Source organism: Brienomyrus brachyistius, chromosome 13 (genome assembly GCF_023856365.1).
Source record: "Brienomyrus brachyistius isolate T26 chromosome 13, BBRACH_0.4, whole genome shotgun sequence".
In the NCBI taxonomy this organism is placed as follows: Eukaryota; Metazoa; Chordata; class Actinopteri; order Osteoglossiformes; family Mormyridae; genus Brienomyrus; species Brienomyrus brachyistius.
The window spans coordinates 27,201,066-27,228,838 of NC_064545.1; the positions used below are offsets into that span (position 1 = coordinate 27,201,066).

At 46.5% G+C, this 27,773-nt stretch overlaps 2 long non-coding RNA genes across 2 annotated transcripts in view; one reads left to right on the forward strand and one right to left on the reverse strand.

The window, feature by feature from the left end:
• Nucleotides 1-24,108, forward strand: part of LOC125705853 (uncharacterized) — a 267,045-nt gene extending 242,937 nt beyond the window's left edge. The window contains exon 2 of the long non-coding RNA XR_007381714.1: nucleotides 23,965-24,108. This is a non-coding gene — a long non-coding RNA (uncharacterized LOC125705853). The remainder of the gene's footprint in view (nucleotides 1-23,964) is intronic.
• LOC125705852 (uncharacterized) lies at nucleotides 2,713-4,616 on the reverse strand. The gene is made up of 3 exons (XR_007381713.1): nucleotides 4,445-4,616; nucleotides 3,374-3,479; nucleotides 2,713-2,849 (listed from the first exon to the last, which is right to left on the reverse strand). It is a non-coding gene; the product is annotated as an uncharacterized LOC125705852 (long non-coding RNA).
• Nucleotides 24,109-27,773: the final 3,665 nt, after the last annotated feature.

Below are 27,773 nucleotides of genomic sequence, written 5' to 3' on the forward strand. Positions count from 1 at the left end.
GCGGACACACCTAATGAAAATCTAATGATTTCCAGGTGGGGCCGCGGAGATTGGCAACAATCCGGCATGGTGCCCCACATCCATGGATACAGCCCCCTGAATTCCCCCCTGCCCCACCCCGCAGTGAACTTACTTGTGCCGTCGGTGATGGAGACCTAACGACCCCGTCTACAATCTGAGCTGACTTGCATCCAATCAGCCTGCAGTGTGCCCCCCCCCCCATTTCTGAGAATAAAATTTGCCTCCCATCGACCTAGAAACTATTCCTTGTTTTTGTGTGAGGACTGTGGGCTGGTGGGACTGGACGGCAAATGCATGTGCCAGGCAGAGGGGGCATGTGGGTAAGACCCTCCCCCCCCCCCCCCATCCCCCACACAGCAGGAGCTCTCGGCAGAGGCCTTTAACCCCCGTCACACGGCCTTATCTCAGGGCTGTCAGGAAATCCCGTGCGGTTCTGGCAAACAGCAAAATAAACTGCTGAGCTCTTCTTTCCTTCCTAGCAGCTGAAACGGCACAAAGCAGACCGACCTGTAATTCTCTTTACTGGAAATTTCCCGTAGATCCTTCCTTAAAAAAGAAAAAAACTACATAATAATCACAAAAGTATGAATGACCGTGACGTGGTCATGGATCCGGCCCAACGGAGAACCACAGGTTTGTAGGACGTTGTGATAGACCTCAGTCCTCTCTGACTCTGCCCTCCCTGCGCTGCACATTCCTACCAAGGGAATCTGAATAGGTACTACTGCCAGGACACGGAATACCCTGCTGCCGCCCCCCTACTCCTTACCTGTCCCTGAGAATACGCGCCCCCCGCCCCTCTGGCACTGCTCACTTATTATTATTCGTATTCGTCTTTTTCATCTGTTCATCGTTACTTTGTAGTCACTGCCTTTGTTCCACCCCGTTACGCTGCTGCTGTCCCACTCCTTCTACAAACATACACATTCTACTATGTACGCAAACCCCTGTGTCCAGCCCCCCTGTTTTTGCACGGTGTTTTGCACTTTTAAGTCCTGTGAAAACCCCCCTCCCCCCATCCCCGCTGCTGTATGTTGCACCGTGGTCCTGTGGGGACACGATTATACGCTGTATACCTGTATTTGGATGGTAGGACAATGTAACGCACTGGATTTGACTTGGCTATTACCTTATCAGTGAGATGTGTGTGCTGTGCGAGACACAATTGCTCTGTTCAGCAGATGCAGACTGACAGTCCCCATGTTTGTATGAAGTATGTACACGGACTACACAGCATAATAAATCTTCTTGCCCTCTCAGGGGATGAACCTTGGCCCATCACCATGGCAACCCCCGACCCACCGGACACGCGGGTTTCACGCGAGCAGGGGGCTTCATTAGTTATTTGTTGAGCAGGCAGCTCACGTAATGCTAATTCCACTTGGAATGACACTGAGGCCAACAGCAGGGGGCGCTCCCTCTTACGGTACAAATCAAAGGACACACCTATCCACAGAAAGCTATATTTGTACTGCCCTCTACATTTGACAATAATTATAAAGGAATCAAATCTATTAAAAAAATAACAGAGAATTTCTTGAAGGGCAGCTCTGTGAGTTGAGACTCAGAAGGTTGCTGGTTCAAAATCCCATGGGTGGAGGGTCCATCCATGTTCCACGCCGCACACCAAGAGCAGTACGATGAATTTCAAAACGCTACACATTCCAATCAGGCCCAATGATCTGACTACAGAGCAGCTCAGGAGGAACAGGCAGCCTGCATGACCAGAGCCAGTGGCACTGCCAGGATGCCATCATGGACATGTAGGGTGGCCACCTAATTGGCGGGGGAGGGGTCAGCAACAATAAAAGTTCTTGACCAGGGGGCAAAGGGTCTCGTGATCCCACCCACCCACTGTCACGCCCCTGACCATCGCCCCAGAGGATCGCTGTCACCAGTCCCCCGTTAATCCTTCCCGGTGGGTGCCCAGTGTACCTCAGTGCTAATCGCATCATAATGTCACGGCTGCATGCTGCAGCTGGGGGGGGGGGGGGGGGGCAGTAAGCAGACAAAGGAACAGGAGGGAATACGATTCGCTTACTGATGCAGTGTTAATAGTGTTTCCCTGTGGGACTTGTGCACTAAGATCATCGCATCACTAAGATCATTCGCACTCGGCAGGAGCGGCGGAAGGTGTGATGTACAGCACGGTGTGTACTTCCCAACATGACCTTTGACCCCTAGTCGTGTCATCCAGCCAGTACCAGTAATGGGGCTGTGTTCCCCCCCTAACAACCCGACTCCGTTTATTTCATTGCAATGCCAGACAGAAGCCTTTACTGGTTTTAATGAAAATGAAAATTTGTGTATATTCATTTGAGAAGCTGAAGATCCCCTAACACAGCCCTATAGTGGCCTCCCAGATACCAGGTAAAGCTTCTCGCCCCCAGTTTTCCTGCCGCACACCCTAGAGCTCTTCCTCACTCTCACGATCCGAGACACGCTTCATCGGCGTGGTCAGCCGAGCCTCATTCTGCAAGCACTTCGCCTGCCCAGCCACGGAGCAGATAGATTCATGTCTACATGACTTTCTTTCCATCAAAAGCCTGTAAAAGTCTTATGTAATAGATATGTGGCGTCGCTTGGCCTCAGACGAGTTCTTTCTTTATTACGCGCTGAGATGTAGGCGTTTTGTCTCTTAACGTGCTCCATGACTTACACTGACCTTTCAGAAAATATCCAGAGGGAGAAGGGAGTTAAAATGGAAAGTCGATCCAGTGGTCTTCACCCCTCTGATGTGGCCGGCACCCCTCCACCCCGGCAGGGTCAGCTGACCACATCCACCTCCTTAAACCGGGGCAATTTTGCTGATTTCTTCCTGTGCCGCACTACAGAAGGGAATGTGGCAGGATTTTCCAAAAGTTTGTGCTGCAGACAATGGCGTAGCTAGAAATTGTGGACCCCTTGACAAAATGTCACATTGAGGCCCCCCCCGGTAATTTGATGAAATGCAGGTCCCCTGGTCAAATTCCTCAAGTGGGGTGGTCACCCTCTGTAAAATCTGTCAAGGGGATGGTCTCCCTCGGTAAATTTTGCAGAGTGGGGGGATAATGCTCCGCAAATGAATAAATGACAATTCTCATACTCAGGGGCCCCTATAAAGTGCTTGGGCCCCCGAATCTGGCGCTTGGTTAAGGACACAAACTTGAAATGCACAATTAAGTGCAATTTACACGGTGAACGTTATACAGTATAAAACCAGACTCATGCTGTGATTGATGACGTGCTTTACTGATCTTGATCCACATGCGGTCCATGTGTCCCCTTGTGAAAAATATGGAGCCTGACTGGATTGGTCTGGGTGGGGGGGGGGTGTAATACCATATGCCTTTATGGGACCCAGAATCTGTACCTGCAGTCCTGCATCCACTTGCTGATCCTTCACGACAGGTTGGGGGCCAGACCAGTGCCTGTAAGTGCACTTCCTCTAGGAGACCCAGACCGGGAACGAGAACCGGCTGTTGGAATGAAGAGTTTCTGTCTCACTATAAACATAGGTGTGTTAAAAACAACGGAAAGTGCCCCTTTTAAACACGTCTGTGTGTCTAATTAAGAACAACGCGATTTCTATCAGCTTTTCTTAGTGTTGAAAGCGTAAAAAAGCAGGCAGGGTACAGACTACCTTGTTATTCACTACCGGTAGATCATGAGAGGTGCCAGTACACAGCAAACGTCCCTGGTAACTCGTGAAAAACAAAGAGATATCGGTAGCTAAAACCAGTGTGTTAATCCATTTAATGCAGTCAGTGCGTTCAGTCATTTTTAACACAAAAGTGCAACTACGACACACGTACTGTGTTTTAGTGCGTCTTTCCATTCCAAATAAATTCAAATTTATAAAATGTTACATTATTTAAATACTTAAAGCAAAAGCACAACATTTATGTCAAATAACACTTCGTGTAAACAAATTACCGGCATACTTTTTTGCATTCACAAACCGCACAGTCTCCTTTAAACTTGCAATTTAATGCAAAAATTATACCCACATTCACTGCTGCATAACTTAAACATTCTTGTATCTTATGCTAAGCGCTGGAAGCATGTCAACGGTAGCGTACAAGCAATAAACAACTAGCGATAATAAGTTGTTCCAGTGTATATTCTGAGCTATGTATAGACGTCCATATGATGGCATTCCAGTTGGGGGGGGGGGACTGTTAGCATCGCCTCCCGGTAAAAGTGAATACAGACCGGGGAACAGACTCGTCCAGCGTGCAAATCCCTCAAAAAGTAATATTAGCTGCTGCTAGCAGGCAAGCATGTAAACTAGGCCGATATGCTAACTTATGAGATTCACTTTTACTATCGAATTTTACCGATAACATCATACATGGTTTCTACCAGCCAGGGAAACTTAAAGAGTCACAGAGTACTGAACTGGCTGAAACAAAACCTTGGCCCGGATTCGTGTTTTCTGTACCTGAACTTTCCACCTCGGTTGCTGGGCAGACGATCACCACTGGATGACACTGCAAGCAGTCCGGACAAACGCAGCACAGCATGCCTTTCATGCTTCTGTACTGATTTCTGTTTTATTTTAACATACATTTCCGATGTTTCGATGCAAAATATGTCGCAGGAGTGATGAAGTGTCCGAGAAATGTGTCACCAATTAACACATTTTTCAGAGTGCTTTAATGTGTACCAGCAACCAGCGCTGCAGCTCTGTACTTTTACAGGACCTTACGCTACTTGCTCCCCTGTACGCCATAATCTCTTTACTTTCCTTCCCATCGTGACAACTTTTCCAAAGCCACAGGGGAAAAAAAGAAGAGTGATGAAACATTGTTTATGAGGCTGGTGATTAAACGAACAGGATCCGGCATAATTTATCTGGAGTACTTAAAAAATCCATGAGGTGGCGCTGCTTGAAACCGTACCCTCTATCTGACGTTCCAATTGAACAAAAAAAGCATGTGATGCTCGACTCCCCTGCCAAGCTAACTTCGCCTCTCTTCCTTTTTCGGCTGTAGCTGGGGATTGTGAGGAGAGCTGAATAAGTGAATGGGCTGAATTGGATTAGCATTTATATGAACCCCTTTCCAGCCAAAGCCTCCCCTAGTTGAGGAACGGTATTCCTGGAGCCAATGCGGTGCAGGGGAGACACCCTAGTGAGAAAATTGACACCTCCATCGCTGCCATTGCCATGCCAGACAAGCTCTCTATAATCATGATTCATATGATTACAATCGGCAGCGAGAACAGTCACTCTCCAGCAGGTGGCGCTGTTTAAATTCACCCATGTTCTCCCCAATACTTCCTGCAACAGATTTCCTGACAAAGAAAAGCCTTTCACATCTCTGAAAGGGAAAAGACTCCGTTCTGTCATTATTAGGGGCCAAGCATACAGCAATACGGCAATATACACAAATCACTGAGAATGAGGGACGCATGGAACAAACCATTAGCTTCGCCTCCCTGCTCCCACCGCCATTACCTTACCCCCGCACCAAAAAAAAATGGTTCAGTCTAATTAGATCTGAGCTTCTATAAGATATAGACATAAAGGAAACTGAGTAATGAGTTTTTCTGTCCAGTCGCAGTTAGGATAGAAAGGTTCAATCCGAAGAGAGAGTATATCATAAATGATTTGATGCATTTTGAAAAAAACCTTTCATGAAATGTTATTTGGTTTTTTTATGGGGAACGAAGAGTCGTCTTAACTGGGTGCCACAGAGCACTGATAGGCCGACAGAAGACAGCACCCACTTTACACCTCCTGAGATGAGGAACAGAAGGAAACCTGCTGGAGTCAGTCAGGCGAGGGGGGAGAGCCCCCTACCTAGAGCACAGGATGAACTGCTCCAGGATGAGATCATTGCCGTTAATAAGGTTTTAGGGCTCATCTGTGCTATGGAAAAGGGGCAGCGGATCTCCACTGACAGCCGCATGCTTCGGTAAAACAGCAACACAACGAGCGATGTCAACACTGCTGAAGTCTGGGACTTCTCTCCGCCCACTGGTGCGTTTAGGTACGGGTGACGTGGGCATCTTGCGGGAGGGGGGGGGGCACGGGAGGTCTGCCCAAAAACTTTCAGTTGTGACCTTTGCTCAGTCGGTTTTCACTCATTTACATGTCACCTACATGATGTAATGTTACCATGTGAATCAATTAACCTTGCTGGAGTGGGCGCCCAGGTTGTAGTTAGCGAGTTAGGTGAGCTACCACTCAGCAGTATGGGATTGGGAGGGGGGGCGGGGGTGGGCTGATCTCAGGCTGCCCACTGGAATCCCCAGGTGAGGGAGCAGGAGAATCTATCAAATATCATACCTCTCACTTTATGCAGCAGCAATGCAATTAGTAAAATGAGTTTTAAATTTCATAAATATCATTCCAAATGTCTCGATAAGAATGACTGTTAATGCCGAATGGTGCATTTTTTTTTTTTGGCACGGATAATAAGCACCCAGTTTTTGTTGGGGGAGCACTGGAGGGGGGGTTCACTCAGGGTATACAAGCCAGAGCCATCAGTGCTTCCACCAGCATGCAGGGAAATCTTTCCAGGCAGAGATCCACCTGCGGGCCGCGGTTCAGCTAAGACGCTTCAGCGTTCACTCTGTTTATGATCTATAGATATAAAGTGTTCAAAGAGTCGTTAAGGCTACCGGAGTTCACCTTGCGTTATAGATCATCTACCTCTCCTCCTCTGGCTGAAGAACAATGACCCCCTTCGCTTTCGTTACTCTATGTCGTCCGCCGGGAATTGCTGTTGTTCTCATTTGCATTTACTCCCAATAAAAATATCCGATCCAAAGTTTTAGCAACCTAATGCTATCTCTAATTGGAATGGATGTGGGGGGGGCTGGGTGGGGGGGGGGGTGGGCGTGCAATGCCAACAGCAATCAAATTAGTTTAATTACAGCTGATAGCTGGGAATAGTCAGCTTGTCAATCTTCCTCCACGTCATTGGAGTGGCCTCTTAGAGAGGAGGATAAAACAGGCTGTAAATAGTGATCTATTAATTAAAGCAGCCCACCATATGCCTAAAGAGATCCAGTACCTCCCCAGTACAGAACACGACTGTAAGAATGTGTTGTCCATCAGCACGGTGTGGGAATAGTGCCCCCTGCTGACTGCTACAAACTCAAGCACACAGAGAGGCAGGCTTTGAGCGCTGAGAATGATGTCCGACTCCATCCATTGGATGCATATTAAATTAAACCCACCCGCCCTCAGGGAAACATATTTCACACTTATTATTTTTTAAACCAGCCATACTAATCACACTCCGAAATAAAACTCACCCAAATGATTTGTTTGGCTTGACTATCTGCCACATTCCCACTGGCTCCCAGAATTCCAGTTTGTTTATGACCTAGGAACTGGAATGGGATGCAGTGAATCACCATCACTTAAATGAGTCATCATTGGCTGGTACCTTAAATAACTGATATATATTCAGCACTTAAAGATCATGTAAATGCTTTGTCACCATTTTGGCTCTTTCAGAGACAATCTCATTTTGGGGTCATTTTGTCCCGAAATCACATTCTTCAGACAGAAAAGGAAACATTTCCCAAACTGTTCATTTCTACACTTGTTCTCCTGTAAAATTATCCTCATTTGTCAGACCTCTTTTCCAGTGAAAGGTAAAAACTTTCCCGCTGATTAGAGAGCAGAATGGAAATGGTGCATTATTTCTAGATGAAGGGTGTAATCCTGTGCAGACAGATTTAATCAGCTGTAATCACTTCTCCTCAATATTGCCAACAGCATTTTGATTAGACTGAGCAAAAGAGCAGTATTGCACCGAAAAATTAAGGCCCTATATGGGACCAGTAAAACTATGTTACGTTTCAGCTGTTACAATAAGGAACAAGAACTGAATGATATGAAACTTTAAATGATTTCTCACCATTTTTTTCTAATTAAAACTTTTCTTCTTTCCTCATTTTATTCTTCGGTCTACTTTTAAACGTGATTTTCTGTTGAATATTACAAGTTAGGAGAATCCTCTCAGGATGTAGAAATAGGTGCAGCAGGGGCCGGGGGGGGGGGGGGTGTTGCAGGGGGGCTGTGTGATGTTAGGAACGTACCCATCTTTGCGTGTAGGGTTTATGAGCACCTGTACATGTTGGGTATTGTAGGTTCTCAGGTATCATGCTTTAATTTGAACTTCTGTTCCAGGTTCTGTCCTTGGGGGAGCAACAAGGTTATAAAAAAATCTGGAGGGTAACTGGATTGGTCTGAGTTGGGGCCATAACACTGCATACTTTCATGGGGATGAACATCTCTAGCAGTGCAGCAGCTGGGAGGACCGTCCACATGTAAGTGGTGTGAGGGTCTGCCATTCATTGAGAAATCACCAGTTCAAAACCCAGTTAGACCCTTGCGCAAGCCCCCCCACTCTCCCTTTAATAAAAGTATGTTGCTTTGGATAGAAGTGTCTGCCAAGTAAAATTACATTAGAATTTAGTGATCGGTGGTCATTGTTGACACACCACAGCACACAGTGCACAACAGCAAAATGGGTCCTCTGCATTTAACCCATATGTGACATAGCAGGGGGGCAGCTAATTCAGCGCCCGGGGGGCAGTGCTGGGGGGCGGCACCTTGCTCAGGGTACCTCAGTGCGCTTCCCTACCCATTAAGCCACCACTGCCCATAAATGTAAATATATGTCACACACATAGGAAAACTATGACTGCAAGGTTCCTGGATGCCCCCTCATAGGGAGCCAGTTTTGTATTCTTACCTTCACGAAATACATCCCTGACTCATTACAATCCATACTATTCTCAAACCTCGACTCTAATGTAAAGACAAAGAGCTTCACTTTGAGGGAGAGGCACAAAAAAGAAAGTAGTTATTTTTGTGGAATCTGCCCCCCAAAACCTCTAAAAATAAAAACTTTAACCAATGTAGCGTTCAGATCCAGCTCTCTGGGGTGCAGGCGTTTGCTGTCATGGTGTCCCAGCCCGAATTCATATAGACTTGCATCAGTTTCAAAAACTCGATGCCCAGCGGTTCAAATAATCTTACAGGTTCGCCAATACAAGTGGAATGTTCCATACAGTGCAGATCTGAATCACAGAGCCCCACAAACAGCAAAACTAAATTAAAAACTAAGCTGCTTTTTATCAGTCATTAAAATGGATGCCACTTAATGAACTGCATATTACTGGCCATCTAAAAGAAAAAATGTTACGTGGGTACCTTTGAATGAGCGCTCCAAGGGTAGCGTCACTGTTTCGGAAGACTATCGCAGCCCACAGCCTGCACGTACAGATTCTTGTGTATTTTAATTTCCTCCCACATCGTAAAGATGTTCAAGTGAATTAGCGACCGCAAACCTGGCCGTGCGCCTCCTGGCGGCCGGCACTGCGTCCGGTTACGGGGCGTGTTCTCCAGCCAGTGACTAACCGCCCAACCTAGCCTTTCATTTAAGAAGAAATGTGGGGGAAAACCATCATTCGTGGTACGAATCAGCCCCTCGCATGCAACAGGGCATTCAGGAAAACAGAAAAACGAAACAAAGCCAACAAGTCACTCAGCTGTCAGACACAGATTCAGTGTTTATTAGAGAAGTATTTAACCTTAATTGTTCCAGTACAAACGCAATGTGGAGGAAACATCGGTACGAGGCAACTTTAACAATGAAAATAAAATCGCATTCAGTCAGACTTCTGTTTAATCAAAGGGTTTCAGCCCGAGCGGAAAGACAAATGCAAGCGAGTGTAATGGTCCATCATAAATAACTCAGAAAACATCGGCTGCATTTTAAACGTGCGCCATTGTAGATCCGTCAGGACGGTGATCAGAAGCAGGTTCTGCTCTCCAAATACATCGTGACTCCCACAGGCCAAGAGCATGGAGGCTTCTGCTCCTTCACTGCCGCCCTATAGTGTCGCACTGATTGTCATAATCCGCGAGTCGCCAATAATTCATTACAGCTCACAGCTAACATCTGTTGCTCCGTTAAGAGAAAGTCGATGAAGAAACGTTGTCAAATGTTCCTTTTTCTGCTTGTCGAAATTCTGCTGTCTTGACTCGTATTAACAGGTGTGTGTGTATTTAATACAACAACACTCACAAAATTCGGAAGTTGTATTGCAAAGTTTAAAATATCGTATATGAACAAAGGTTCGTTAAAAATAAATAGCTAAAAGTTGCTCTTGTTTAATTATCATTAATTATTGTAATTTTACTACTTATATTATTACGACTATGGTTTCATTTTCGTATTTAGATAATTTTATTTCAATATGATACTGGATTGGATTCTTTGATGGTTATGTTCATCCAATTATTATCGTGAATAATTACTTGACTAGTGTAGTTATTACCTAAAGCTTTTGAGCGGACCGTCCGTCTGCTGTTGATCAGTGCCCACAGCGCCCCTCTATGGTGACAGCATGAATCGCTCTGAAAGAACAAGTTTTGAAGTCCCTCCTTACTAACTTAACAGCATGAAAGGGAGCAACTTAAAACTGACTTAAGAAAGAGCTGAAGATTGAGATTGGAGTGTTTCAGAGGCGACAGGAAGCAGACTGACTGTAGGCAGCGCCTCTCCCAACAGGAAGTCTGCGGCTCTGCGTGGTACCTAAAGGGACACAATCGGGTGCCAAAACACCGACTTTGCATAAGTTATTAATAACAATAACGCCTTTCTAGAGGAAAGCATGGTATAACTCGGATAAAATTTTTCTCAGGGTGATTAAAATGGCAAGGTGCGATGTGGGAGGCATGCAGTAAATCTGTTGATTTAATACTTTTTGTCCTTCAGAATTATTTTAGTCATCAGGGATGTCTATATCTTGGCAACGCTGAAGCGAACAGGTCTTCATTCCAGTTGGTGCAGATGGAAAGCTGAAAGCGCAGCACAAGTCGTAGCGGCTGGAGAATTGTTAGGTACGACAGCACCCCCTGTTGGGGAGCAGCGGTTGCTGCATGCATGTCAATACCATGTTATTCTGTGTCCTGGCCCACAGTTGAAATGTATGACACTAAAATTAGTCTCAGCTACTATTTTTCAGAGGTGCAAATTTCAGGGCCAGAAATTAAAAATCCAGTCCAAGATTTTGCTTCAACCAAGCAGCTGAGTACTGGTATTAGTTAAGTTCTCCCCAAACGAGCTTGATGGGCCGAATGGCCTCCTCTCGTTTGTAAATTTCTTATGTTCTTATGTACTCAAAACAAAATCTTACAAAAATCTGGATTTTTATTTTCTGGACCTGAAATTTCCACCTCTGCTGTTTTCTATATCATAGAAGTATGTAGCATTTAAAGGAGCACTGCGGAGGTGAAGGTAGAAGACTATAGCATATTTCCCTTTACTCACTGGATTCGGTGGTCGGATGATGATCAATATTGTGGTCAGTTTCGTCTCGCGCCACTTCTTCTAATTTTCGGGGTCACCCGTCTATATAAATCAAATAGCGCCTTTAACATCTATAACGTGCCTTCACTACGTCAGCATCACCTAAGTATTTTCGTCATATACCAGACAGAGCTCCAACTCACTTGGCTTCCACACGTTCAAGTTTAAGCTGTGATTAAAATTGCAGTGGAGCGTCTAACTTGCATGGCGCCCCCTACCGCCCCAGCAACCATACGGTACTAAATGTCATTTTTATTAAGACTTTTACAAAAAAATAAAACGTAAAAATGCTTTTACGAATTGCATTGGTACTGTAGAAAACCGATTTTTGTGTGTGTGTGTGTGTGTGTGTGTGTGTGTGCGTCCCCTCACCCTTCATGCCACCCCCCCGGCAAGATGCCGCCCGTGGCGTCTGCCCATGTCGCCCATACCTAAATCCGCCAGTGCTCACGCTATGAAACGTTAATGACACTCGACGTATTTTAACTTATTTTGACCACTGGAGGATGACTTGTCCATCAAATTAATAATTAATCTTTGAGGTTCTGCAGACTTACATTGTGAAATTTAAGCACCAAAGGACTCCCGGTAACCCTTAGAGATAATAATTCAATTATACACACTGCATTATTTTAGGCTTGTTCTTTTTTTATCAACCGATATTTCATATGAAGGTTAAATCACATTCACGCTGAACTCGGAAACCTAATAGTCATATTTCGCTAGTCAAAGTGTGACAGAGATTAATGTTATATCCTGAATCACTTTGCGTATGCAGCTTACGGAGCAGTCTCACGGCCCAGACGCGGGTCTAAAAATAAGTTTATAACTTTAAACATTGTGTGATTAAAAAAAAAAAAAGTGCGCGGCTATAATAACGTACATCCTCCAGCAGGGGGCAGACGTGCCAGAACCCAGGTCTTCCTCAACGGCGCCAGGCCCCGTCAACACCACAAACTTAACAGTCAGAAACGCGGTGCAAAAAAAAGGCAGCTGTACAAAATTGTCATTTGTCATTTTAACACTTATTTTTCCTACTGAGGAAAAAAACTAAAAGTATAGTGTGGAAATTAAACGGATATATGCGTACTCGTGTGGGGGTGGTGGCATGGGCTAGTATGCTGGACACATCAACCTGTCACTGTGTCCCTCTGATATGTATAAATTTGGAAGTGAGTCTGTCTGTCTTTTTGTTTGTTTGTTTGTTTGCTGGACTTTAGTAGCCCAGGGAAGGACACAAAATACATGTGCTTGCAAGCTCCCCCTGTTTGTTTGGTTATATATTTGTGCTCATATAGTGTGCTGCTGCCTGTCCTGTTTCCCTCAAATAAAGACCCGATTCAATGTCACATAATTCAATCTGCCAAACCCTTTGTTTCACAGTGAGAAAGGTAAAATGGAGGGATATTGGGCGATATTGTGGTCAAATTCAGACATTTTGGACATGATTGTTTACTAGAAATGTATAAATATATATGGTGAAATTCAAAGCATTATACAAAAACTCAATAACCTACTGACTTTGATAAGACACTCTAGGTTTAAAAGCTGCATTCGTCGTCACTTTTCAATACAAAAGTTACATAATATCCTAAGACTTATTACCCTGTTTGATGAAAGTCCTCTGTTTTTATAAGTAGGTATGTAATGCATTCAAATGAACTTAAAGTCTAAATATGCAATAGCACAATAGAATATAAATATGAAAGCATTTCACCGAGATGAATACCGTAGACCGTTTCCACTCACTCACACACTTAATTTAGTGAATCACAATGTAATACGCAAATAAATGAGTTTTCATTTTGGGAGACAATTTTCAATTGTAATTTTTTTCAAGAATTTTTAAAAGCAGGCACAGGAAAGAGGCTTGAGGTCTGTCGTCGTTAAATGGAATTAAATTTGCTATATTTCAGAATGCTATACTGTCCCATTTCCAAAAGCACTTATAAGTGGCAGATATTATTTTTTTCTCCATGAAATAACAGACATGTCTAATCCACATCTAATTTGAAAATAAAAGCTTACTTAATTTCTTTTTATACTTGGTTATACTGCTAATTTTGCGTGAGTTTTCCCATAGCTGATTCTTGGCTGAATTCATCTGCTTGGACTGAATTTCATTTTCGCTCCCTCAAATCGCTTAAAAGTCAAATTACAAAGCCCTTGACGTTTTAATGCATGACACGGCCGCATAGCGAAATTGAATTTCACGCTTTCGCTCATGCCTTCTCATTTTTGGCAAGGTGGTTTTACTCCTCCCCCCGTTCATATTTCAGTGGTCATTCCACAGTCTGCGGACAGGCTCGCGGGTACATGCTGGCTAATTACCGAAAAGCTGACACTTTAAATACCATTCCTTTTATTTTCCAGACAATTGTATCACTTCCTGTCATCATTCATCATCATGGGCATAACTTTGGGTTGAGTAATGGAGGGGTTGAGGTCTCCACCCATTTAAGGGGGCCCAAGGGATTCTATTGCTTGGTTTTGATTATTGAGGGGCTTACAACCCCCACCCCCGCATAATTTACACCCATGATCATCTCCTCACTGCCTTTCCTGCTGATGTTTCAATGGCCGCCTGCCTCCAGTCAGACCAGGTCTCTCCATCTCATTCTGGAGTGTCCCAAAGACGCTCCCAAGCCAGCTGGGAGGCATAATCTCTCCGGCGCGCTCTGCTTCCTTTCCTGGAGCCCCACCCAATGGGAAGTGCCCAGAACACCTCCCTTGGGAATGGTCCAGGCGGCATCCTTATAAGGTGCCCGCTCCACCCCAGCGGATTCCTCTGGATGCGGAGGAGCAGCAGCCCTCGTGTGAGGTTGCTCCTCATCCTCACACAGGAAGTGAGGTCAGCAAACCCTGCAGAGAAACCTTCTTTCAGCCGCTCATACGCTTGGCCTGCTTTTCTTTGCCACTTTCCCACAGCTCATGGCCGTAGGTGAGGATAGGGATGCACACAACGACACAGTTTCTGTACGCACTGAGGTTTTCTACATTTGCGTGATACTCACTAAACATTTACATAAATTATACTCGATATTCTTTTGCTAACAAATAAATTTACAGTATATTCACCATTTGAGTACCTTTATTAGCAGGCAAATGTCATATCAATTCATCAAAGTAACCTCCTCTAGCAGTTGTAACAGCAGAGAAAATCAGAGAATTCTTTCCACAAGCGACATTAAATACTGCTCTGTTTCATAGGACAGCGTGTTTAAAGTTAACGGACAGCCTAGAATTTGACTGCCATCACCACACAACCAGCTAACAGGATGTCAGATACACACTGTTACATACTCAATACGTGTTATAAAGGAAACTTGTTTTATTCGACTTATATTTTCATGTACAGTTGATCAACTTTCCAATGCTTAACAAGAATAAAAAAATCGACAGTTTATGAAATAAATGGAATAGTGGTAAAGCCTTTGACTGGTAGTGTAGATCGACCCTTAAACTCTCAGTTCACCACTCCAGTCACCCCAGTGATTACAGATGTTAAATGCAAAGTATCATGAAGGATCTCTGTGGACCCCCCCCCCCCCCAAACATATCTTAATCAGCTAATTACCAGGTTTAGTAGGAGTGTCTGAACAACGAAATTGGCTGCTGGACTTTCACCCTCCAGGACCTGATATAGAGAGTCTGCAGTCATATAAAACCTCCTCGCTTCTTACATTTTAGCGTTCGGAGGGAACTTTGTGCTACAGGGTTCTAGGAAAAAGGTAAGATTGGGAGGAAGGGATGCAATTCACCATCAGAAAGTGTGTTAGAATGGCTTTGTAAGCCACTGCTTACTGGGGGGGGAGCTGTGGTGAGTCTGGTAGACATGCCAGAGGACTGATGTGAGTCCAGTCTCCTTGGAACCAATTTGGAGGCTCTGCTTGAGGTGAGGTCCGGGATCAGGGGCTCCTGTCGGAACCAGCGGCCTTACGGCCCAAACTGTACATGAAGGTCACGCTGACTGCATCTGCCTGACGCCTTTCCATCTGCTGCACTAGCCCAGGCTACTTCCCCACAAAGAGCTAATGTCTCAAGTTCCCAAAGCAAGTGCCAAGGTCTGACCCATCTGGGTCGTTCCCTGTTAGGCTTCTCGTCCACATGCCACTGCACCCGACCTTCAACCGGTAAAGGGGTCAGCCCACCTGAGTTCACTGGCCGTCTTTTAGATACTAAATAAATAGGCTTAATAGAAGATGCACAGTTAGAGAACTGGATTAAAAACTGCTGAGTGAAAAATTTGTTAGGAAGAATGTAACCTAAAAGTTCAGGCCATTGTACTCCCACGATATAGTCCTAATTTTAAATTTCCAATGCTGTGCTAAAGGTCACAACTTAGGTTTGTACTGTTAGTTAAGTTAAATAAAACAAGTAATTTGCCTATAGATTTGTATCCCCAAGACACCAAAATGTTTTTACTGTTAGCCCTTAATCCCAGTTGCTCATGGAACTGACCTTAATTGCAGGTTGTTTTCAATAGAATTATCTGCTAAAAAAAATAAAATTAAATAAAAAAATATGACACGTGACACATATTTAAATAATGAAAATAGGAAATCCCTACAACACTCTTAGAAATTACCATTAGAAAATTCAGCTCCGCTCAACGTGCTGTACTGCGTGCTGCCGATGGAGGCGCTGTGACAGTAACGGGGAGTCTGCGCGTATTCTGAGTGCTGCATGTAACTAGTTAAAGTGATTTGTGATCCTTAATTAAGCGTTTTAGCAAGTATTAGACCAAACGCTGTTTACCGGGTATCGGGGGTCTTATCATTGAATAGTGAATTTAATGCAGGATGTTTTGGAAACGGTGCAGCCTGACGGTGTGTCCGCACGTCCAGCATGCCTGCATGCCCCCGGCTCCGCTTCCTCCGTCGGTCTGCATGGCCGGCAGCCCGAATCCTCAGCTCACCCGACACGTCTTGTGTCTTCAGAGACTCCCCGGGTTGCTGGCGGCGTGACCCCTGTCTAACTCAGAGTAACCAAGCGTGAGAGAAGGCGAAGTGCATGTGTCATGCTGCTCGTTATTAACATGCACGTGACTGCTGTGACGGGGTTACGGTTTATGTAGCCATCCTGTTAACTGGCGGCAAGCGCGAGTAGGGCCAGTGTTCGCGTATTCTTGCAGATGTGTGGCGGTAGCAGATTGGTCAGTTTTGGAAAAGTGAAATAAAATTGTAAATATTCGGAACTGACCATGCCTATACTTCAGGTTACTTAATATATATACTTGAAGAGCAATCTTTTTCATACCGGATTTAATTTTATATTGATGGGCTGCTGCATCACCATTACAACTACACACGTTTGTCATATTTTACAAACGTGCTGGACAAGTCTTTTTCTTCATTAGCTTTACGTAGTAGTGTTATGATTAGGGGTGCAAAGGGGTGGGAAAATTTCTGGAAACTTTCCATGGGAAGTTCAGCGGGGGAATTTCGTAAGAAATGGCAAAGAAACAAGACTGTAGGAACAATACCACAGAAATTATGACTTATTACAGTTATAATAACCTGATCCATGGAGCGCCGGTGTGGGTGTGAGTTTTTGGGATGATCTCTCAATCAAATAACAAAACAGTGGTTCCAACTCCAGCAGTGGGGACCCACTGTGATTGGCTGATCGAGAGGCCATCCCCAACACCTGCACCCACACTGACCCTCATGGAACAGGTTCCAAACCCCTGCCTTATAACTGCGTTTTGATGTGGATGCTTATCTTGGGGCGTTTTTACACACATAATTACTCACAAGCACTTGGTTACACAATGATATCACTATTAATGCAGTCAAGATGGGTTTTTTTTTTGTTTCAGTTACATACTACAAGTTCTCTATTGTAAGCTAACCTGCACAGGTGTGCTGAGAGCTGGGAAGGACCAAACATGTGGACTGTGTGGGTCCCTCAGGACTGGGCTAAAGAACTCTGCTGTTAAGGGTGGTGCTGTTAACCTCCGGTATACATATTTAATACACATAATCAGAATAAGCGATCAAATAAATGACTCATGCGAGTAGCACTGTCTAATTCTGTCAGTCCTCACTTTCTGCAGCCAGCCTTTCAGCCCATGGTGAGACCTTCATCTTAGGTCGTGCTGTACATAGACTCACGATATGAGACTCTCCTCATATTCCAACTGTAAAAGCTTCAAGGTTTGTTTTCAGCCAGATAACTCTTGGTTTGATTCATATACATGGCGCTACACCACCATTCTGTTACCTTACGGCCGCCTGTGGGGGTAGTAAATGGTAACAGCTGCCCCCCCCCACATTAATCGAAATGTTTGAAATATATGTCGTGGCAGCCAGTTGTGCTACAGCAGCAGAAGAAATATTTGCTTGGATGTTCAAAATGGTGGCAATGCTGACACAAGAGCCTTACTCTAAATAAAGATCCTCTAATAATAATATCGTTTTATAATCACAGAGTAGAGTAACTCTCATGAGCATGGGTTACCTTAAAGGCCATATAGATTTAACATTGGATGCATTTAGCTTGTTGATGAAAGTGAGTTTTCATGCATTATGTGATTAATTTAATTTTTTAATTGCACAATGCATGTGATGTGTCTTATCTGTATTGCACCTGTGTCAGCTGTCCGCATTTCATTACTCGAATTTGCACAAACCACTGTATTTAACGCATACTTTGCATTCACTTCTCTCTGTTGTGTATCTTGTAAGTTGCATTTATTCCCTCTTTGCGTTACACCCTAATTGTTAGTTGTCTATTGTCCCCAACAGTAGTAAGCAGTGCGAATGAAATTTTCCAGCAGCCTTCGGTGGTTTGGCAGTAAAAAATCTGATTCTTTTTTGTCATCGTTCCACTAAATTAAATTCACAATTGGAGATGCCAAAGCCAACGTAGCCCCAGCACATTGTACGGTCCCCCGGACTGACCGACCCTCCTGAGGTGATTCGGTGTGAGTGCGTACTTTTGAAATGCGCGGCAGCTCCGTGACCTCTGACCAGGCTCCTCCCTCTGTGTCAGGCCCAGTAACCAGCTCACTGATTCCCTCAATGAATGAAGCAAAATTGCGAGGGTGTTGCTTGCAGGGCCGTTGCCCCCTGCTGGATGTCATTTACCTGCGTGCGCAGTGAGACCTGACCCCTCGGCCTGCAGGATGTCCGCGGTGATGACTTTCCTTCACGCTTTCTCACTCAGCAGACCAACACGACTCCGATCTCACCCATTCACCCCATCAGCCCCAGAATCTCCAATAAATATACCAGTTTAGGGGAAAAGGATTAGAAAGAACATCCATTGACTATTTGTTGACCCTGGAGACCTTGAGCAGGTGCTGCAGCTGAGATCCTACAGCGGTGTACAGACAATCCCCAGGTTACCTACTTACAGACAGACTTCCAGGAAGCCTATTATATTAAAAATTCGTGTTAAATACGATGATTCGTAATAACAAACGCAAACACCGTGATGCTCATGAAAACTGTGTAGCTTCAGCGGTTCGTTGGCTCGAGGTGCAGTACAGTTCTGAAGTTATTTTTATAAATACTGTATATTATTATTGTTCCGCCTTAAAGACGGAGTTAAGGAACGGATCTCATTCGTAACCTGGGAACTGCCTATACAGGGTCCATGTAAAGCATGAGAGGCGCATGTTCAGTTGGTATCAGACTATTCGTACAAGCAGGGTGAGTCACAAACCTATCACAGTATGTATAATATTGCCACATTTTTTGGAAGGTGGTGTCTCAGTGGGATAGGATGCTGTGTCTAAGATCAGAAGGGCATTGGTTCAAATCCCAGACTCAGCAGAGTGATTACCATTAGGCTCCCATTGGGCTCCTGAGCAAGGCCCTTAACTCCCACCTCACTCCTAATTCACTGACACACCTGTCACAGTAATAATATTTTAAATAACGGCCACATTAGGTTGATTATGCTCTTCCTGCTGTCTGTTTTGGTGGGAGCTGGCCTGCTGTATGATTTGGTGGGAGCTGGCCTGCTGTCTGATTTGGTGGGAGCTGGCCTGCTGTCTGTTTTGGTGAGAGCTGGCCTGCTGTCTGATTTGGTGGGAGCTGGCCTGCTGTCTGTTTTGGTGGGAGCTGGCCTGCTGTCTGTATTGGTGGGAGCTGGCCTGCTGTCTGTTTTGGTGAGAGCTGATGTCTGATTTGGTGAGAGCTGGCCTGCTGTCTGATTTGGTGGGAGCTGATGTCTGATTTGGTGAGAGCTGGCCTGCTGTCTGATTTGGTGGGAGCTGATGTCTGATTTGGTGAGAGCTGGCCTGCTGTCTGATTTGGTGGGAGCTGGCCTGCTGTCTGATTTGGTGGGAGCTGATGTCTGATTTGGTGGGAGCTGGCCTGCTGTCTGATTTGGTGGGAGCTGGCCTGCTGTCTGATTTGGTGGGAGCTGATGTCTGATTTGGTGGGAGCTGGCCTGCTGTCTGATTTGGTGGGAGCTGGCCTGCTGTCTGATTTGGTGAGAGCTGGCCTGCTGTCTGATTTGGTGGGAGCTGGCCTGCTGTCTGTTTTGGTGGGAGCTGGCCTGCTGTCTGATTTGGTGGGAGCTGGCCTGCTGTCTGATTTGGTGGGAGCTGGCCTGCTGTCTGTTTTGGTGAGAGCTGGCCTGCTGTCTGATTTGGTGGGAGCTGATGTCTGATTTGGTGGGAGCTGGCCTGCTGTCTGTTTTGGTGGGAGCTGGCCTGCTGTCTGATTTGGTGGGAGCTGGCCTGCTGTCTGATTTGGTGGGAGCTGGCCTGCTGTCTGATTTGGTGGGAGCTGGCCTGCTGTCTGTATTGTCTTCTTGTGAATAATATAATAATAATAATCGATACTTTTATTGTCCCTGTAGGGAAATTGCCTTTACACCTCCCACAACTTGCTCTTTTTTCATAGAAGAAGTTGTCTGCGAAGGGCTGCCACCCGTAGCAGTGCCCAGGGAGCTGGGAGTTAAGGGCCTTGCTCAAGGACCCACAGTCTGAGGCGGGGTTTGAACCTGCGACCTTCTGATTACAGGCACACAGGCTTAGCCCACAGAGCCACACGCTGCTCCCAATATTATCACTTATTAATGCAAGCAGGACCTCATTCTTTATTCTGTCAGCTGGTAAAAATCTGAAATCTGTACTGTGACAGTTTCACAACCAAAAATAAATAAGTACAACAAAGTAAAATTAAACTTTCTTCTTCTTTCTTCTTTTTCTAATTGTTTACCAATGGCGGTACTTTACAGGGCGAAATTTTTGTGATTTGTATAAATTCATAAATAAATTCTCCAGCTCAGCAATAAGAAATTTTGCTCTGTTTTGTATGTTTGTTAAAGCTGTAGCAGTTTTCCACTTCCAAACTGCTGATCTACGCTTTTTCTTTTATCGTGTAAGAATGGGAGTGTACCATGAATGGGTAGTTCCATGGGATAGAGTTAGGTTTATGTTTTGGGTTAGGTTTAGGGATAGGATTAGGGTTAGGGTTAGTAATGATAAGTGGTCAACACTGATCTGTGTACACCGTTACCATGGTGCCCAGGTACAGCAGTCTGCTGTCTTCAGTGTGTAAAATGCCCTGTTGATCTCCAACACCCACAGTTCACTGGCACATGGTGAGGGAACAGACCACGGAGTGTGCGGCAGTGGAGTTTAGGTCCTGTTAGGTGAGGGAGGTAAAGGAGGATGTGACGGTGTGTGGCGGATGGCCTAACCCAGCGGTGGGGGTAGAAGCTCGCCTGTCCAGCGGGCACCTGCCACCTGCTCTCCTCACGGCCGAGGGGCCGCATCCTGCCGGCAGGCCCAGCTCCAAGGTGACGGCCCTGCCCTCGCCAAGGTCGCCATCTGTTACCGTGGCGATGACGATGATGATGGTGGCTACATGTCCGTCGCGGCTGTGGTGAGATCTGCTCTGTAATTACCAACAAGCAGGTGTGCGATAGCTAATCATGACAGTGTAAAAATATCTATTCATAGGGCTGCTTTATTGTGAATAAAGGAGAAGCTATGGGCACTCGGGTCCGCATTCGGTGCATGGTCACGTCCCCAGTCACATCGGACGCCCTCTGGGCAGGCATCAAGGGTGACTTCATTCTTGGAGGGCATGGGGTCCAGCTGCTTCTAGGAGAAATCTCAATTAGCGGCTGATTTGCACCTGAAACGCAGGGCGACTTCGGTGAAACGGACGCCAGCCAAAACTGGCACCGCAGGTCTGGGGGGGCTTTACCTACAGGGCCCGCGCGCCAGCCCCCCCGTGCTGCTAGACTCCTCCATCAAGGCTGGCAGAAAGGTCCATGCTGATGGCCTGGGGAGACCCCCACCCCTCCTGCTCACACTTTCCAGCCCCCCCACCAGGAATAAGCAGGTGACCGACAGCTCCCTGCTGGCCTTCCGGATCGTTCCGACTCCACTTTGATGTTTTCTTTCATTTAAACTTGACCCTATTTATTAGATTAAGGAATATTTTCTTTGTAATTCCTTTAAAATCACGTGCGCAGGAAGCACAGGCAGCGAAGGCCTGTAATCTGATCATTAAAACCCGTTACCCTCACGCCTGCGTTTGCGATGGAGGTTGTGTTGTGGTTTAGGCTGGTTTCCTAAATCCGAGCTGCTCTCTCCACTGTCCCTCCACACCCCCGTGTGGCCCACCCACCTGCCTTCGCAGCTTGGCTCTGCCACGCCTCCCCTTCTGAGCTCACAGACCGCATGGCACCCCCCCCCCCTTCTGAAGAACCCACAGAACAAGAGCCACCCTGAGCGGCCTCCCCGTAACGGCTGGGAGCGTGAAAATGTATGACCATGCTGTCAAATGTCAACATTTTTAATGACATGATACTTTATTTTTCATTTCCACAGGTACATAGGAATTCTTTGGTCATCACATGTCTTCATGCTCTGCTTTGAAATATATACCTTGGGTTAGAGCACATCCATTTACCTTTTTCAGGGTCAAGGGCCTTGCTAAATGGCCCAGTGGTAATGTAACTATTTTGCCTGTTCTCCCCATGTCATCGTGGGGTTTTCTCCAGGTGCTCTGGTTCCCTGCCTTGTGCCCATAGCTTCTGGGATAGGCTCTGGACTCCCCCTGACCCATAAGGGTAAGCAGTTTGGAAAATGGATGGATGGATGGATGGATGGGAATTGAACCAGCAACCAGCAGGGCCCAAAATCACTTCTGATTCAGTTTCTCAATTCTCATGTTACAAGTAAATATTTTTTCTCAAAAACAAAGGTTATTTCTTACTCCTTTTGCCAACCTGTGCCTGGTCACTATTTATTTCAAAAATCATTAAACTGCACTGAAATTAAATTCAAGATTTAAGGAGTTTTCATTTTATAGGTCAATTTCAGCCTCAAGGGGCGGCATGGTGGTGCAGTGGTTAGCACTGTTGCCTCACACCTCTGGGACCCAGGTTCGAGTCTCCGCCTGGGTTACATGTGTGTGGAGTTTGCATGTTCTCCCCATGTCGTCGTGGGGTTTCCTCCGGGTACTCTGGTTTCCCCCCGCAGTCCAAAAACATGCTGAGGCTAATTGGAGTTACGGAATTGCCCGTGTGAGTGAATGGTGTGTGAGTGTGCCCTGCGATGGGCTGGCCCCCCATCCTGGGTTGTTCCCTGCCTCGTGCCCATTGCTTCTGGGATAGGCTCCGGACCCCCCACGACCCAGTAGGATAAGCGGTTTTGGAAATGGATGGATGGATGGATGGATGGATTTCAGCCTCAATTTAAAAACAAAAAAACCTACAAACGCCAGTAAACTAGGTACGAAACCAGGAGCGAAACCCCACAATCGATGGCATGGAAGTGAAAGTGAGGCCCCCAGTCATCAAGCCATCGCCGTATCTCAAAAACTGTCAAAGATAATAACATGACATTTTTATGTTTTTATTTGGTATCAGAATAAAACATTATGATTTATTATATTTAACCTGGGGCATTTTTCAATTTTTATCTGCCGGGACCTCTTATTATTATGTTTTCTTTAGCTGTCCTCTTGTACTACTAGTAAAATGCTATTAAACTTCGTATTACTGTGCAGTGTGCACCTTGTGTGCTTTGGCACAAGGTTCGAGGTCTGTGCCCTTCAGTTCCCCCTTAAGGAATGTCAGTATGAGGTGGGCGGTCTTTGCTAAGCACCTGGCCGCCTTAATGAGCTGTAGGTTGGGCTATTCTGCTGCCTCAGGTGTTTCGCTAGAATTAGCTGTCATGCCTCGCTGACACATCCGCTGCTCATGCCCAGGACAGAACAAAGGAAACAACTTTTGGATTGAGACCTCAAGTCAAAATAAAGCCAAGAGCCGAATGTGCGTGCTGTTGCATAGTTTGACCACCAGATGACAGTATAGATCTTCAAGTAATTTCTGTAACGGCATCATTTAAAATTAAAACTTAACTCCTGCTCCTATTAATCCGACGAAAAACACAAGTTTATGTTTAAAAAGTCACTCTTGCGATTAGTAATGCTAATGAAATTCATCAGAAATGAATTGATAATATGATTTTTTGCATTTGAATTGGTTCGACCCGGGTTCGAGTCTCCGCCTGGGTCACATGTGTGTGGAGTTTGCATGTTCTCCCCATGTCGTCGTGGGGTTTCCTCCGGGTACTCCGGTTTCCCCCCACAGTCCAAAAACATGCTGAGGCTAATTGGAGTCGCTAAATTGCCCATAGGTGTGCATGTGTGAGTGAATGGTGTGTGAGTGTGCCCTGCGATGGGCTGGCCCCCCATCCTGGGTTGTTCCCTGCCTCGTGCCCATTGCTTCCGGGATAGGCTCCGGACCCCCCGCGACCCAATAGGATAAGCGGTTTGGAAAATGGATGGGATGGATGAATTGGTTCGTTTGAACTGCTGAGTCAATGTTTTTTGAGTCCCGTTGCCTTAAATATTATGAATTTGACATGAACGTCTATGATATTGTCTTCCAGTCTTTCAGAATATAACTTGAAAGACAAAATTCAAAAATTCAATTTAAGTATTAAGCATTGTAATCTCTACTCTTCATAGTAAAAGTGAGACAAATATCTCCCAATAAAATAAAAAACAAAAGACAAAATTATTCATATTAGGAATTGAGTGCAGTTGATTTCTTGACTATACACATTAATCTTACAATGTGAAGCAATGCTAAAAATGTTTCAGTTGTAAATCAAACAGATATAGGAAAGAGTGGGTTTAGTGACTTAGGGTGATGGGTTATATGTGGGCTGGGCAGGGTGGTGTTAGGGTGTGGAGTTATGTGTGGGTCTGTGTAGGGTGGAGTGAGGGTCTGGGGTTGCGTGTGGGTCTTTGTAGGGTGTAGTGAGGGTGTGGGGTTGCGCATGGGTCTGTGTAGGGTGGAGTGAGGGTGTGGGGTTCTGCAGGGTGGAGTAAGGGTGTGGGGTTGTGTGTGGGTCTGTGTAGGGTGGAGTGAGGGTGTGGGGTTGCGTGTGGGTCTGTGTAGGGTGGAGTGAGGGTGTGGGGTTGCGTGTGGGTCTGTGTAGGGTGGAGTGAGGGTGTGGGGTTGCGTGTGGGTCTGTGTAGGGTGGAGTGAGGGTGTGGGGTTGTGTGTGGGTCTGTGTAGGGTGGACTGAGGGTGTGGGGTTGCGTGTGGGTCTGTGTAGGGTGGAGTGAGGGTGTGGGGTTGCGTGTGGGTCTGTGTAGGGTGGAGTGAGGGTGTGGGGTTGCGTGTGGGTCTGTGTAGGGTGGACTGAGGGTGTGGGGTTGCGTGTGGGTCTGTGTAGGGTGGAGTGAGGACGTGGGGTTGCGTGTGGGTCTGTGTAGGGTGGAGTGAGGGTGTGGGGTTGCGTGTGGGTCTGTGTAGGGTGGAGTGAGGACGTGGGGTTGCGTGTGGGTCTGTGTAGGGTGGAGTGAGGACGTGGGGTTGCGTGTGGGTCTGTGTAGGGTGGAGTGAGGACGTGGGGTTGCGTGTGGGTCTGTGTAGGGTGGAGTGAGGACGTGGGGTTGCGTGTGGGTCTGTGTAGGGTGGAGTGAGGGTGTGGGGTTGCGTGTGGGTCTGTGTAGGGTGGAGTGAGGGTGTGGGGTTGCGTGTGGGTCTGTGTAGGGTGGAGTGAGGGTGTGGGGTTGCGTGTGGGTCTGTGTAGGGTGGAGTGAGGGTGTGGGGTTGCGTGTGGGTCTGTGTAGGGTGGAGTGAGGGTGTGGGGTTGCGTGTGGGTCTGTGTAGGGTGGAGTGAGGGTGTGGGGTTGCGTGTGGGTCTGTGTAGGGTGGACTGAGGGTGTGGGGTTGTGTGTGGGTCTGTGTAGGGTGGAGTGAGGGTGTGGGGTTGCGTGTGGGTCTGTGTAGGGTGGAGTGAGGGTGTCAGACTGGCACTCTGGTCATGCAGTCCATGGGGACAGGGATGTGGGGGGTGGGGGTGCTCAGGGCAGGTGTCTGTGTAGTCGGGTGTGAGCATCTGCGGGTGGCAAACGCTTGTCTTCCAGCTGTTTATCTCTTCGGCTCCTGATCACAGACTCTGGTCTGCAGCTGTGAAGAATTCATCAAGCCTCAGAGTAATGAAGGGTTGTTTCCGCTTCATTTCCCCAGCTGTGAAGTGTTGATTTGAGCTTTTGTAGTAGAAGGGGAAAAAAAACAACAACTGCACAAAAACAGACACATTCGGAGCCGAAGCAGACACCCCAATGCGTACACACACAGATGGATGGATGGATGGCTCGCTCGCCATATCTCAGTCTCCTCTCGAAGCCCGGCTTTTGTGCGCAGTATACATATCAGCACGACCTCACGACTCTGGATGCCACCTCTGTTCCTTGACAGGTACCCCCCCCCCCCTACTGTACATGTAGAAGCTCCTTTGTCCCACCCAGGCCTTCCGCAATGAAGTGAGAGATATCTTCATTAGAATCCTTCACCTCTAGCCCCCTATCGATTCTCGTTCGCTGACAAATTGTGACTGTAGCAGCTCGACGTGCTGAACGAGGGCCCCCCGTCACAGGAAGGTGTTATCACAACAATTAACACGCGAGGACGGCGGTATGAGAAGGCAGGGGTAGGGGCGAAGTGCGGCTTTGTGTTTGCGCGGCGCCAGTCACGTGACACGCTTAGCGCGGGCGATGATATCTGCGCGAGGGCATGGTGGCCATTCCAGTGGGTGATGCGCAGTGGTGCATCATGGGAAACGGATGCACGTGTTGGAGTTGGCAGTAGTACGTGTCCTTGTACGTGTGCCACACCCTCCCGGTGCGCTCAGCTGGCGTGGTACTCGTGACCATGTGGATAAAAATGAAAGTGTAACATTAGTAAATGTGAGGAAACGCTCGCCGTCTTCTGAGGGTGGGGAGGGTCCACACCCATCTGCTTTGGAGGGAAAACAGAACAGCACCTTCTTGAGTTTGTTTGTTTACTCGCTCCTGTGCTGTCGTTCTCCTCCTCCACCATCCCTTAGCACTGTCGCTCACTCATCCCCCCCAACCCCCCGGTCTCCCCAAACCACCCCCCCCCCTTCTCCATCCTCATGCAGTGCTGCTTCTGGCCGACCCGGACATTCCTGCGCGCGTCGCTTGCATCTGTCTGAGTTGCGGAAAAGGCTCCCGACACACAATGAGTTTTAATTAGGTTAAGTTTGTCCGCCACAGATAACATTTCTCTTTCTGTGGAGAATAAAACAAATTGCTGGCACTAATGGCACTATTTAATGTAACTCTTTTTTTTTATTATGGATGGAGGAAATTAGGAGACGCTCCCTGCAGAGAGTTAATGCGGTGGGAGTCGGCGCATTGTTGCAGTTCATCAGAAAGCATTGCGGCTAAAGCGGCCTGCCTCCTTTTTCTGCGGTGGTGTTTCCTTCTCCTGCCTTTGCTCCCCCTCAGCGCAGCAGGAGGAGGAGTGCATCATAAAGGGGACCGAATATCCCCACACAACGTCCTGGACGCCAAGAGAGTCTCTCTGCCGGCACCTGCGGCTGTGGCATGTGCATGTGGTAGGACGGCACTTCAGGAAACAGACCCAACCGAAGGGATGCGAGTCCAAACCCCACAGCAGCCTAATGTGTCACTCTAAGCTACGTAAACCGGTTGGTTACCCCAAAAGACGCAGCTGTAGAAATAGGTCAGAATAAACGTGCTAAATGTCTAAAAGGTCACTATTGCATGTAAACTTCCTCTTGGCCACTCTCTTCATGATACAAACATGCGGCACCGCACGACAGTGTACGCCCAAACAGGATGCGAAAACAATTTGGCTGCGTATCAAAAAAGAGGAATTCGCATGCACATTTTTTAATGTATATGTGTGTTTATTCATTCAAGTGGGACTTCAGGCCAAACAAATCCACAAGTCTCCTCTCTCCACACATTGTTAGCGAGACGGGCAAAAAGAAACTGTATCAGCTTTGCAGTATTTAAATCAGTTATGTCTAATTATTTCCTATAAAAATAGCTTATCTAGGGCAAAACCAATGAGATGTAACATCGTCTGTGGAGGAAGGACCTTGTGGACCTGGCAAGAGTTCAGCTAAACAGAACAGAACACAGAGACTCTGCTGCA